This window comes from Hipposideros armiger, unplaced genomic scaffold (assembly GCF_001890085.2).
Source record: "Hipposideros armiger isolate ML-2016 unplaced genomic scaffold, ASM189008v1 scaffold_224, whole genome shotgun sequence".
NCBI classification, from domain to species: Eukaryota; Metazoa; Chordata; class Mammalia; order Chiroptera; family Hipposideridae; genus Hipposideros; species Hipposideros armiger.
Genome location: NW_017731574.1, coordinates 454,948 through 467,601, shown reverse-complemented (window position 1 = coordinate 467,601; position 12,654 = coordinate 454,948). Strand labels below are relative to the sequence as shown.

General features: G+C 38.7%; 1 pseudogene across 1 annotated transcript; it reads right to left on the bottom strand.

Moving 5' to 3' along the window:
• Nucleotides 1-9,133: 9,133 nt before the first annotated feature.
• On the bottom strand, nucleotides 9,134-9,535 carry LOC109389175 (small nuclear ribonucleoprotein G pseudogene; annotated as a pseudogene). The gene has a single exon (XR_002125357.1). The product of XR_002125357.1 is annotated as a small nuclear ribonucleoprotein G pseudogene (transcript).
• Nucleotides 9,536-12,654: the final 3,119 nt, after the last annotated feature.

Sequence of the window (12,654 nt, the reverse complement as noted above, 5' to 3'; positions counted from 1 at the left end):
AACACTAAACCATCAACTGATTAGATCTAAATCTACAATTATAGAATGTTTCTCCTAAGGATAGCAGAATATACATTCTTTTCAAGTGTGCAGAAACCATTCATCAAGTTAGGCCATATCCTGGGTCATAAAATACATCTTAACAAATTTAAAAGAATTAAAATTATACAGGTTATAGTCTCCATCTAGAATTGAATTAAACTAGAAATCAATACAGGTATACCTCAGAGATATTGTGGGTTTGGTTATAATCACAACAAAGCAAATATCACAATAAAACAAGTCACACAATGTTTTTTGGTTTCCCAGTGCATATAAAAGTTATGTTTATATGATATCTATTAAGTGTACAATAGCATTATCTCTAAAAAAAACAATGTACATACCTTAATTTAAAAATACGTTATTGCTAAAACATGCTAATAATCATTTGCACTGTTACAATAATAACATCAAAGGTCACTGATTACAGACCACCATAACAAATATACTACTAATAAAAAAAGTTTGAAATAATTTAGAGAATTACCAGAATGTGACAGAGACATGAAGTGAGCAAATGCTCTCTAGAAAATGGCACTGATAGGGCCGGCTGAGTGGCTCAGTTGGTTAAGAACACAAGCTCTGAGCAACAGGATCGCCAGTTCAATTCCCTCATGGGCCAGTGAGCTGTGCCCAAGCTGAGCTGCCGCTGAGCTGCCAACAGGTGGCAGGATGACACAGCTGGTGAGAGTATGTGCTCCTAACAACAAGGTTGCCAGTTCAACTCCCGCATGGGATGGTGGGCTATGACAACTCCCCCTCACCTTCCCACCCCCGCAACTAAGATTGAACACAGCACCTTGAGCTGAGCTGCCCTGAGCTGCCAATGGGCGGCTGGGTGGCTCAGTGGTTAGAGCGTGTGCTCTTAGCAACAAGGTTTCCGGTTTGACTCCCGCATGGAATGGTGGGCTGCACTCACACACAACTAAGATTGAACATGGCATCTTGAGCTGAGCAGCTGCAAGCTGCCAATGGGCAGCCGGATGGTAACTGGACTTGGAGCTGAGCTATCTGTGCCCTCCACAACTAAGATTGAAGGACAACAACTTGGCTGTTCCCCTTCTCCAATTCCCCAACACTGTTCCCCTTCCCCAATTCCCCAATAAAATCTTAAAAAATATATTAAAAATAAAACAAAATACATAAATAAATAAATAATGGCACTAATAGTCTGCTCGATACAGAATTGCCACATACCTTTAATTTGTAAAAAAACACAACATCTATGAAGCACAATAAAGCAAAGCACAATAAAACAAAAGATGCCTGTAATGGAAAGGTAACAGGAAAATTCCCTCCTCAAAACTTAGAAATTAAACAACACGCTTCTAAATAATTCATGGGTCAAAGAAAACATAGACAATATTTTGAGCTGGAAGAAAATGAAAATAAACATTTCAAACTTTATTGGGTACAGGTAAGCAGGGGTTAGAGGAGATTTTAAAGCATTAAATGCTAATATTAAAAAGGAAGTTCTTAAGCCAATAATCTAATCTTTAAGAAATTCGAAAAAGAAGAGCAAAATAAATGCAACTCAAATAGCAGGAAGGAAACAACAAAATTAGAACAGAAATCAATGAAATTGAAAAGAGAAAAACAATAGATAAAATCAATGAAATTGAAGCTGGTCCTTTGAAAAATATCAATAAAACTGATAAACCTCTAACAAGGCATACGAAGAAACAAGAGAAAAAGTAAAAATTATCTTTTTTTTTTTAGCTGAGCCATCCTGCCACCTGTTGGCAGCTAGCCTAGGGCCGGAAATTGAACCCGCTGTTGCTCAGAGCTCAAACTCTTGAGCAAGCTCTTAACCAACTGAGCCACTTGGCCAGCCCTGGTAAAAATTATCAATACCAGAAATGAAACAACAGATATCACTACAGACCCCACAGACATTAAAATGGTAAAATAGGAATACCATGAACAACTCTACACGCAGAAATTCAACATAGATAAAATAGCCCAATTTATGAAAAGCACAAATTATCAAAACTTGTTCAAGATGAAACATATATTCTGACTAGTCATAATTATTAAAGAAAATGAATGCCTAGTTTAAAAATCTTCAAGGAAAAGAAATCTCTAGGCTCACATGGTTTCACTGGTGAATTCTATCAAGCATTCAAAGAAGAAATGATACCACTTCTACATAATCTTTTCCAGTATATAGAAGAAATACGTTTCAACTCATTTTATGAGACCAGCATTACCCTAATACCAAAATCTGACAAAGACAATATAAAAAAGAAAAGCTACAGACCAATATCCCTCATGAACCTACACACAAAATTCCTTAATAAAAAATAAGCAAATGAAATACAAGCTGTAACATATAAATATACAAAATATATAAAAATAACACCAAAATCAAATGGGTTTATTCTGAGCATGCAAGACCTAGTTCAATATTTGAAAATCAATATAATCCACCATTTAACATAAAAAAGAAAATCTCCATAATCACTATATAAAATAAACTTTCAATTGTCAATTGAGAAAAAGCATTTACAAAACCCAACTTCCATTTACTGAAAAAATGCTCAGCAAATTGGAAACAGAAGGAAACTTTCCAAGCCTGAGAAAAGGCATCTAAAAAAAATTTTTTTAAGCAACCATCATATTTAATTGTGAATGACTAAATGTTTTCCCCCTAACATTAGGAAGAAAGCAAGGATGTCCACTCTCATTATTTCTATTCAACATTACACAGGAGGTTCTAGTCAGGGCCATTAGACAAGAAAATTAAATAAAAGGCATTTATATCAGAAAGGAAGAAATAAAACTATCTCTATTCATAGATGACATGATGTTGTGTTTTATATAGAAACTCCACCAGAAAGTAATCAACCAGAAAACTCTCAGAACTAACAAAAGAGTTCAGCAAAGTTACAAGATAGAAGACCAATATACAACTCAATTGTATTTTTACTCTCTAGCAATGAACAATGCAATAATAGAATACAAAAAATTATTCTATTTATAATACCATCAAAAAATAATAAAATATTTAGGAAGAAATTTAACAAGTGTAAAACTTAGGCTCTGAAAACTACAAAATATTGTTGAAAGAAATTTAAAAAGACCTAAATAAATGGAAAGACATCCCATGTCCATGGATTAGAAGACAATATTTGTCTTATACACTAATAATAAGTTTAATATTTAATATGCTAAGATGGCAAAGCTTCCCAAATTGGTCTATAGATTCAACACAATCCTCATCAAAATTCCAGCTGGATTCTTTGCAAAAATTGATCAGCTAATTCTTAAATTCATATGGAAATTCAAGGGATCCAGAATAGACAAAACAATCTTGAAAAAGAAAAAACAACGTTGGAGGAGTCCCACTTTCTGACCTCAAAACTGAACTACAAAGGAATGGTAATCAAGACAGTGTGTTACTGGCATAAGGACAGATATATAGATCAATGGAATAGAACTGAGGGTCCCGAAATAAACCCTCACATTTACAGTCAATTTATTTTCAACAAGGGTGCCAAGACAATCCAATGGGGAAAAAATAAACTGTTCAACAAACTGTGCTGGGTCAACTGGAGAGCCATATGCAAAAGAATGATGTTAGATCCCTACCTCAACTCATGCCAAAAAAATGATTCAAAAATGGAACAAATACCTAAATTTAAGAGCTAAAACAATACAACTCTTAGAAGAAAACATAGGTGTAAATCTTCATGACCTTTACAATGGTTTATTGGGTATGACATCAAAAGCACAAACAACAACAAAAAATGAATTAAGAGGTTCGTCAAAATTAAAAACTTATGTATAGCAAAGAACACCATTAAGAAAGTAAAACGGGGCCGGCCGAGTGGCATGTTGGTTAACAGCTGGCTTGGGACGCCAGATCTGAGCAGCAGGACCCCGATTCGAATCCCACATTAAGGCCAGTGACACTGCGCCCTCTACAGCTAAGATGGTGAACAACAGCTCAACCTGGAACTGGGCTGCCGTGAGTCACCAGCGACGGCATAGGCTGCAGACCCTGTGGCAGTGGGTTGCCATGGGCTATCATGTGTAGCCAGCAGCCAGCGTGAGCGGCCAGCAGCTGCAGTGAGCAGCCGTCCAGACGCCGGCGACTGATCTGCCTCGCCCGGGAAAAGCGCAATGATGGTGCCAACATGGGCCAGTGAAGCAACGTCCTCCACAACTAGACTGAAGAACAAAAGGACAGCAACTTGTCTATTCCCCTTCCCCCAATTCCCCAGCGCTGTTCCCATCCCCCCAATTCCCCAATAAAAATCTTTAAAAAAAAGAAAGTAAAACGATAATCCAAGAATAGGAGAAAATATCTGCAAATCATATATCTAATAAGGCACTCATATCTAGAATATATAAAAAACTCTCACAACTCAACGAAAACAAATTAAGTTATTTCTCTTTTTAAAAAGTCTCCTATTAAAATAATCATTTGAACACATGTGTCAACTTTTACTCTGAAAACCTCAATAAAATTACAATAAAGTAATTTTCTCAAAAAAAAAAAGAGAGAGAGAGAGAAAGAGAGACATAAACCCACAAGAAGAGAAAGAATGATAGAACAGACAATAACAAACTTTGGGGAGGTGAAAAACAGGTGGAAGAATAACTTAACAGACACAGAATGCCAAATCCTAAACTGAGAACTGAACTAATGTACACTGTTGCTGCCTTCAAACTCCTTCTATCTGTGCAAATCCTCCATCCCCCAAGGGCCTCCTCTGTTCAGACATTATCAATTCTAGCCCATCCTCCATTCACTCTAAAATCCTACCTCTGTGATCCAAATAATAAAAACAGTAATACTAATAATAATAAACAACCACCTATGAATCACTTATGAAATGCCCGAGGATAATTCTGGGTCTTTATAGAATGAATAGACTTTAGCATTTGGTGGTTATCAAATTGTTTCCTATTATTCAATCTTATTTCTCCAATTTGGGTGTAAATTTCTTAAGAGGAGAATATTTCTTTTATCCAGCTCTAAAATTTTTTGCAGCACCAGACTCCAGGTAGGTAATCAATAAGTACCTAAATTGGCTCAGTTCATAGACTACACACTTACTGATCTTCATTAGTGCCAATTAGGCAATGTCCAATTGGCAATCAAAATTAAAGGAGCATGCCTCTGTTGCCATTTTAGGTCTTGGCACCAAAAAATTTGCCAGTTGTCCTGAAGGATGGCAGGTGGCATCTCAGAGACCTATCTATCCATTTACTGCAGGGTGACCTGCCTGGTGTAGTATTTAGCAATCAGACTTCTAAATAGCAATAAACCCCATGCTGAGGAGGCAACAGAAGAAAGAAAGAAAAAAGATGCCTTTTATGGCACTTCATGATAATGACTTTATTGCCAACAGCCATATTAGCAGAAGATGGAAGATTCAATTTATAGAATCTCCTGAATGTCTGTCTGTTCAACAACAGCCTGTTTATGCCCAAGAAGAGATTGGTGCCTGTGGAAAATGTGTCTGAAGGACAACCCACAATGCTACTTGCTCTGCTAAGGAAAAGAATTCACATTCTTTTACTCTTCAAGCCAAAAGGGGGCCAAAGTAACCAAATGAATTAGTGCATCCTGCTCTAAACGTCAAAATCAAATTGGAACACTGAGCATTAGAACCGCCCCACTCACTGTGATGATCTAAAAGTCACTTAAGACAATTCAGAGAAACGCCAGAAAGACTTCCTTCTTTTTGAGACAACAAAAGCAGATGGAAAACTGCTAAAATGGCTCAAGTATGTGGTACTTTTATAACATTTATGTGGTTCTTAAAAAAATCAGCTTTAATTGACTTTTTGCTTCCCATGTCCTAGTTCTGTCAAAACCTCTTCGGCTTTTTAGGGACTTCAGAGAACAAACCATTCCGAATGTACTTTACCTTTAGTTACCATGATTCAGAAATGATGTATTTCTCTGGTCCTTGCCAAAAAAGCAAGGGAGGAAAAATTAGAAATAAAACCTATTTCTAAGATGGCATCGAAAACAAAACAAAGAGAGAAATTACACAGGCAATAAATTTTGTTAAGTGGCCTAGCAGAGCCTCCAGCTCCCTGTGTGACCTGGAAAATTCCATTAGACCCCTCCGTTTCATATTATCTCCATCTGAAGAATAAGGAAGTTAATATACTTGGACCTCAAATGCCAAATCAGAGTTGAAGGAGACTTATGCTTTATTTGCCTGCCTTGGATTATATATGAGGTAACTTGAAAGGCATGTTGTGACAATAAATGCGACAATGGCAGTTGCTCGTTCTTAGAAGGTGGAAGTAATGGGCTGAAAAAACAAAGAAACAAAAAAATCTTTCACCTTCATTATGGACAACTTTGACCTTGGCTTAACCTTCTAGCTCTGTTCCCCCTGGAAACCTGATCAGTGTGGGATGTAGGCTTGTTCCCAGGCTGTCTTTGGTGGGGGGGATGGAGGCAAAAAGTCTAGCTCCCTGGAGTCAGTCAATAGTGCCGTGTGGTTGGTGTGGGTCTTGGAGTCTAAAAGTCTGGCTAGACCAAAGAAAACCCCCAAGATTGGGGGGGAGAGTTAATAAAATAGAATCACTATGTAAATTTTTTAAGTATGGGTATATTTTAGTCACTTTATCACTACTTTCTTTTCTCTTTTTTTAACCTTTTTATTATAAATATTATTATTTTAAAATGAAAGGAAAAAACCTTATAACCACCACCACTGTCAGCAAACCCAGAAATCCCTCCATGTGTCTTATCTCAGTGTCCATCCCCTCCTGCATCCCCCAAAGCAAGCAATATCCTGGCTTTTTCCAGTAATTATTTCTTTGCTTTGTGAGTTTGTGTGTGATTTTATCACCAAGTGCGCACCCCTAGTGTGGACCTTGCCTTGCCCTTTTTTTTTTCAGCTGAGCCATTCTGCCACCTGTTGGCAGCTCAGTTGGGGCCGGAAATCAAACTGGCGACCCTGTTGCTCAGAGCTGCACTCTTGAGCGAGCTCTTAACCAACTGAGCCACTCGGCCAGCCCTGCTTTGCCCTTTTAAAAAATTTAATATGTCTTTTAGGTCTCAATGTTACAAGTCGCTCTCCATCCCTTTCTTTTCATTACAATTTATCTGTCGAAAACCTGGGGCATTTGACCTGTAGAGTTCTCACAGCCTGGTTTTGCTGATTGATACTCTTGGTGTAATTCAACATGTTCTTCTGTATTTCTTGCAAATTGTTAGCTAGATCTAGAGGCTGAATGAGACTTGGGTTCAATCCCTTTTGTAACATCATGTCGGTGTCGAGGCCTTTCATTAGGAGACAAAGTCTGATGAGCTCTCTTTCTGTGCTGTGAGCAGCTGTCAATGCACGTTGCCTAAACCCATTAAAATGGTGATATTCTAAGTGTTATTTCTTTTTCATTTATTAGTTGGAATATTTTTATAAAGAAATGCATTCCCTCTTCTACAGTTTGGTTACCATTGGCCCAGGTCACCTAGAAAAAGCAGGATAAATGCTTGAATCTTTCCCTTTATTTACCAATTTCAAGATAATAAATAGGATCCCTATCTTCTTCTGAAGATGACCAATTGGGTTTTTATTTTAAAAATCATTATACACTCATGGATTTAAACATATTTTGATAAGTTTTGATCCATTACAAATATTTCATTTATTGTAGCCCAAATGGGCCCAAATTTAGCCAATAGAAGCCTTTTCAGATTAGCTCCTGAGTCCTTTTGATATGAACTTATAGTCTCTGCTAGGTCCCTCACTATTTGGTTATGACAAGATGTTTTAGTTCATCTTGTACATTTTCTGCCCCATACTTGACATCAGCCATTTCTCCAAGAGCTCTGGTTTCTTTTGGTGGGAAATGATATTGTAAGGCTACAATCTGGGCACTGGAGATACACATGCTGGGTCTTCTCATTAGTCAGAACTAGAAATATACATACACACACATACATACACATATATAATATTTTTTAAAGATAAAATAGCCCATGAGTTCATAATGATAACTCATCATTTAACCTCAAGACTACTATGTTTTAACATAATCTCTTCTGTATTACATTTATGTCTCCTTATTCCTATACTGGGCACCCTACTTGATTCTCTAAAACATGAGATAATTAGAATATCACATAATTATTCATTTATCTTATCCCACATTAATACACACAATGGTTTCAGATTAACACCAATATTACTATCACTAATCTAATTACTGGGAATAGTTTCTTTAAAAACCTTGCATATGCTCTCTCCTTTTCCCATTTTTAATAGTTGTACTGTATTGACAGTGTCACGGCACACAGTCATTGCATACTATACTCTCTTCCTAATGCCCTCATCTAGTCTAAGATCTATAAATAATCATATGTTTAGTGGTCACCAGAAGTCTTTATATTGGTGTCTTTCTAGTCATTTTGGTTGTCTAGAGCTCTTTAGTAGACTCCTACGAAAGGCTCAGGAAAATATGATTTTCTGAGTTCTTGCAAATTGATATTAATATTAATAATAGTAATCTTTATATTAATACTTGAGAGTCAGTTTTCCTGGATATAAAAGCTTTGGCTCCCATTTTCTTTCCTTGAGTATCTCAAACATATTAATCCATTTAACTGACTTTTCCTTATAAGTCACTTGCTTTTCTTTCTTAGATAGCCAAAGAAATTTTCTTTTAAGCTCAGTTATTTTACCAGAATACGTCTCGGTGTTGGTCATTCTGGAATAATATCCATCCTGGATCAGTATTCCCAGGTTCATGGTGATCTCTTTCAATACGCAGTTTCAAATACTTTTTAATTTCAGGAAACTCTTCTGAAATTATAGCTTTCGTGTTTGTTCTCTTCCCTTGCCTGAGTCCTCTTATTCAGGGACTCTTTATTATTTATATGTTGGATCATCTTTGCCTACCTTCAAAATTTGCCAGTTTCTCTAGAATATATTTATCTCTTCCCTCATTTATATTTTATTTTTAACATTTTCCTCCTTTTAACTATTTTAAGATATTTTCTGTCATTTTATTTGTGCTTGTATTCCTTCTAGTTTAGTCTTCATTTCTAAAGTGATATTTTTCTTTTATTTTTAAAAGAATTCTGTCACCTTTTATGTTTTTCCAATTTTTTTTAACTATTACAAAAGTTTATTTAACAAAAAAGTTCAACACGAAAATGTACAAGTCCTAATTTTTATATTGTAGTAGAATAGCAGCTGTGGCGTGGGGACATGTGGAAGCAATTTCTCTGGTGAACAAAGCCATTCTTTATACTCGTTCCAAGGCTTCTACCATGATGATACTATTTCCTCGAATTACCACCATTCCAATATTGTTCTGTTGCCCACTTGTTGCCATCTCCACACATTCATCTATCAAAAGATTCATAAAGGGATCAAACCCCCACAATATTCCTTGGACATGTCTGCCACCATTTAATTTCAATGACAACTTCTTGTCCATAGATTTTTTCAACTCGGGAGGGTGAGCTTTGCTCATGGTGCCTACTTAGCGAGCTCAAGGAAGCCTCCAAACGGAATTCCATGTTTTTCCAATTTTGATTTATGTTTATGCTTTCATGCCTTGTGAAATTTTCTTAATGTTTTTATCTTATTTTGATAATGTTAGGTTATGCTTTGGATTTATTTCATGGTGGTGTCTACGTGTGCTTTTATTGTCTGAAGATATGTTATTCTGCTATTTAATCTCCCTTTAAAAATAATAACTTGGTATGGTATTTGACCTTAATTGCTTACTTATTTTTATGTGAAATTCGTTTTCTTGAAATTTTAGAAGGGGCGATGGTTCAGGATAGCTTTCATCCATGGCTTTTGGTGTCACCAGCTAGTGCTTTATTTATTTATTTTTTCTTAAGATTTTATTAGGGAGTTGGGGGGAGGGGAACAGCATTGGGGAATCGGGGAAGGGGAACAGACAGGTAGACAAATTGCTGTTTTTGTTCTTCAGTCTAGTTGTGGCAGACGTCGCTTCACTGGCTCATGTTGGTATGATCACTGTTCTCTTCCTGGGTGAGATAATCAGTCACCGGTCATTGGTCTGCCGCTCACAGCAGCTCTCGGCTGCTCACGCTGGCTGCCAGCCACTCACGGTAGCTCACGGTAGCTCATGGCAGCCCACGGCAGCCCATGGCAGCCCTGCTGCAGCCTACACTGTCGACGGCGACTCATAGCAGCCCAGCTCCAGGTTGAGCTGTTGTTCATCATCTTAGCTGTAGAGGGCGAGCGTCACTGGCCCTCAATGTGGGATTCGAACCGCAGCCCTGCTGCTCAGAGCTGGCTCTCCCAAGCAAGCTCTTAACCAGCTGAGCCACTCGGCCGGCCCACTAGTGGTTTATTTTTTATGTGTAAATTTGGAGAGATCCAAAACTTCTGCCACCACCACTGCCACCATCTTCTCAGAATCCCTTATTATGTTTAATTTAATATGATCATTCAAATAGCTAATATGAACACCAGATACCAACATGGGTCCACTTGATATACTTAGAGTATCAATACAAGTTGAGGTGAACCTAAAATCCCCAAGTATTATTAAAATAGGTACCCCAAAATTGCCCTGCCAATTTTTATCAAAAACCCAGTGTGTGCTTTTTCATGTATATTTGTTTTAGTACTTCTATTAGAGGCTCACATTTATTTTTCTTATATGCCTTAACTCCACTGCCTGTATAAAAAGGGTAATTCTTTTCAATATTAAAAATATATAATTTTTATTCCCTTGTAATCATATCCACCAAACAAACAAAGTCAAGATTCGGTGTACTGGGCAAGAAATCGGTGGCCTAGCCGGAATACAGATGGGTCCCTATTCAGCTTTCCATCTCAAAATGGACTTTTTGGAGGCCACAGAAAGACCAACACCCTGAAGGCTGAGCTTTCTTGAGCTCCAGCTCCAAAGTTCCTCTGTTAACATCCATATTCCAAGCTGGGAAGACGACCTAGGGATGACCATTTTCTATGGCAGAGAAGACTCAGGCTATGATTCTTCTTCAAGGGAAATTCCCAATGAATAAAAAAGGACAGGCCTTCTATGATGAAGAGGCACCGAGGATGTGAGAGGTCAGAAGGGACCCCACTGGATCTGGGTTCCCAAAAGAGCAGAGCCTGCCGCATGGGTTCACTGGTGATCACAGGTGGCAGATAATGCAGGTACACAGGAAGGAGGAGGGAAACAGGGACAGCCAATTCGGGTGCATTCTTAAGTTGGCTACCACCTTTGCTATGGGTGACCCAATTCCATGGCACCATCCCAGAAGCTTGACCAAAGGTGTGTTCCTCCCGGAAGAAAGTAGCACTGTTTCCCCAGCAGCTGCCATCCCCCATGAGTTACGGATTTCCCTGGGGATATTATCTTCCTACACGTGCAGGCATGTACCCATGGGCATCCCACTCCCGGCACCAGAGGCTGCAGGGCAAGCACCCAGAGCTGCAGGGAGGGGCTAACAGGTCTCCCCTGTGCAGAACTAGAGGCCGCTGCAATGGCATCTACAAGAGGTGAGTGCAGTCAGTGCCCAATACAGGACCCAAGGAAGCGCTCGCCATGGCTAAAGTACAAAATTAATCAGGTGTTCTACCTTGCATTACAAGGTGATTAGTCACTTTCTGTAAGAAGAGGAGGTGTCTACAGGGTCTGACATCAGATTTGTATTCATTTCCCATGCGGTAGAGGACATGTACACCGCTAATGTAGACGGAAAAGAATACCTTATGATTCATCTCTACAGAGAGCGAAACTGCCCCGGCTTCTCCCAGATCATGTGAGATCTGCACACCCCCACTGGAGTTTCCCCGACCTTCAGAGCACTTAGGGAGCTCTGCTACAGATGAACACAGACCAGGTTCAGGGGCTCCTTGACCTTGCCAAGCAGATGAAGAAGGATTCTTCCTGTTAGATGGTGTCAACCTTATGAACCAGGGAGGCCCAGGAGCAGCTGCCAAGCTTCCCATATCATTCAAGTACATAAAACGCCAGCAGACTGTCCTCCTCTGACAAACAGCCAGCCTCCCCCAAGATGAGTCCAGGAGCCACTTTTTTCGGTATCCTTGAATCAACCACGTCATATATGAATCTCTGTAGCTTAATGTTAGTTTTTAATACCCTTTCCCCCTTTAATATCCGCTTCAACCTGGAAGAACGTTCTTACACTACTGTTGACCTGTCTTGACACTTCCTGGAATATGATGAAAGTATGTGTCTCTCTATCTCTAAGTCATTAAGGTCAGCGGCCATGCCTTAGTGATTTTGGTACCCCCAGGACATAGCACACAGAATCACTCGATAAATTCTAGTTAAACTGAAATGTGTTTGCGTTTTATTCTTCTTAGTTTTAGAAACATCTGAAGTGTGGCTATCTTTTGGTCGCTGCATATTTCAGGTGTTAATTTCACCCTCAAGGACAGGCTTCCTTTCACAGTCGGGGGTCCTCAGCTGGCTTCATCCTTGCACAAAATCATCACAGAGTTGGGGTTCAGGCAGCTTCAAGTCAGGCTCTGCATGTCAAATGCCAAGAGCCAGCATCTATCAGATGTTTACTGGGTGCCAGACACCACTCTGTGTCCTTTATATGTTTTAACTCATTTCCTGTCCCTATCAACCCTGTAAGGTAGGTCCTATTGTATTATTATCTCCCTTGTA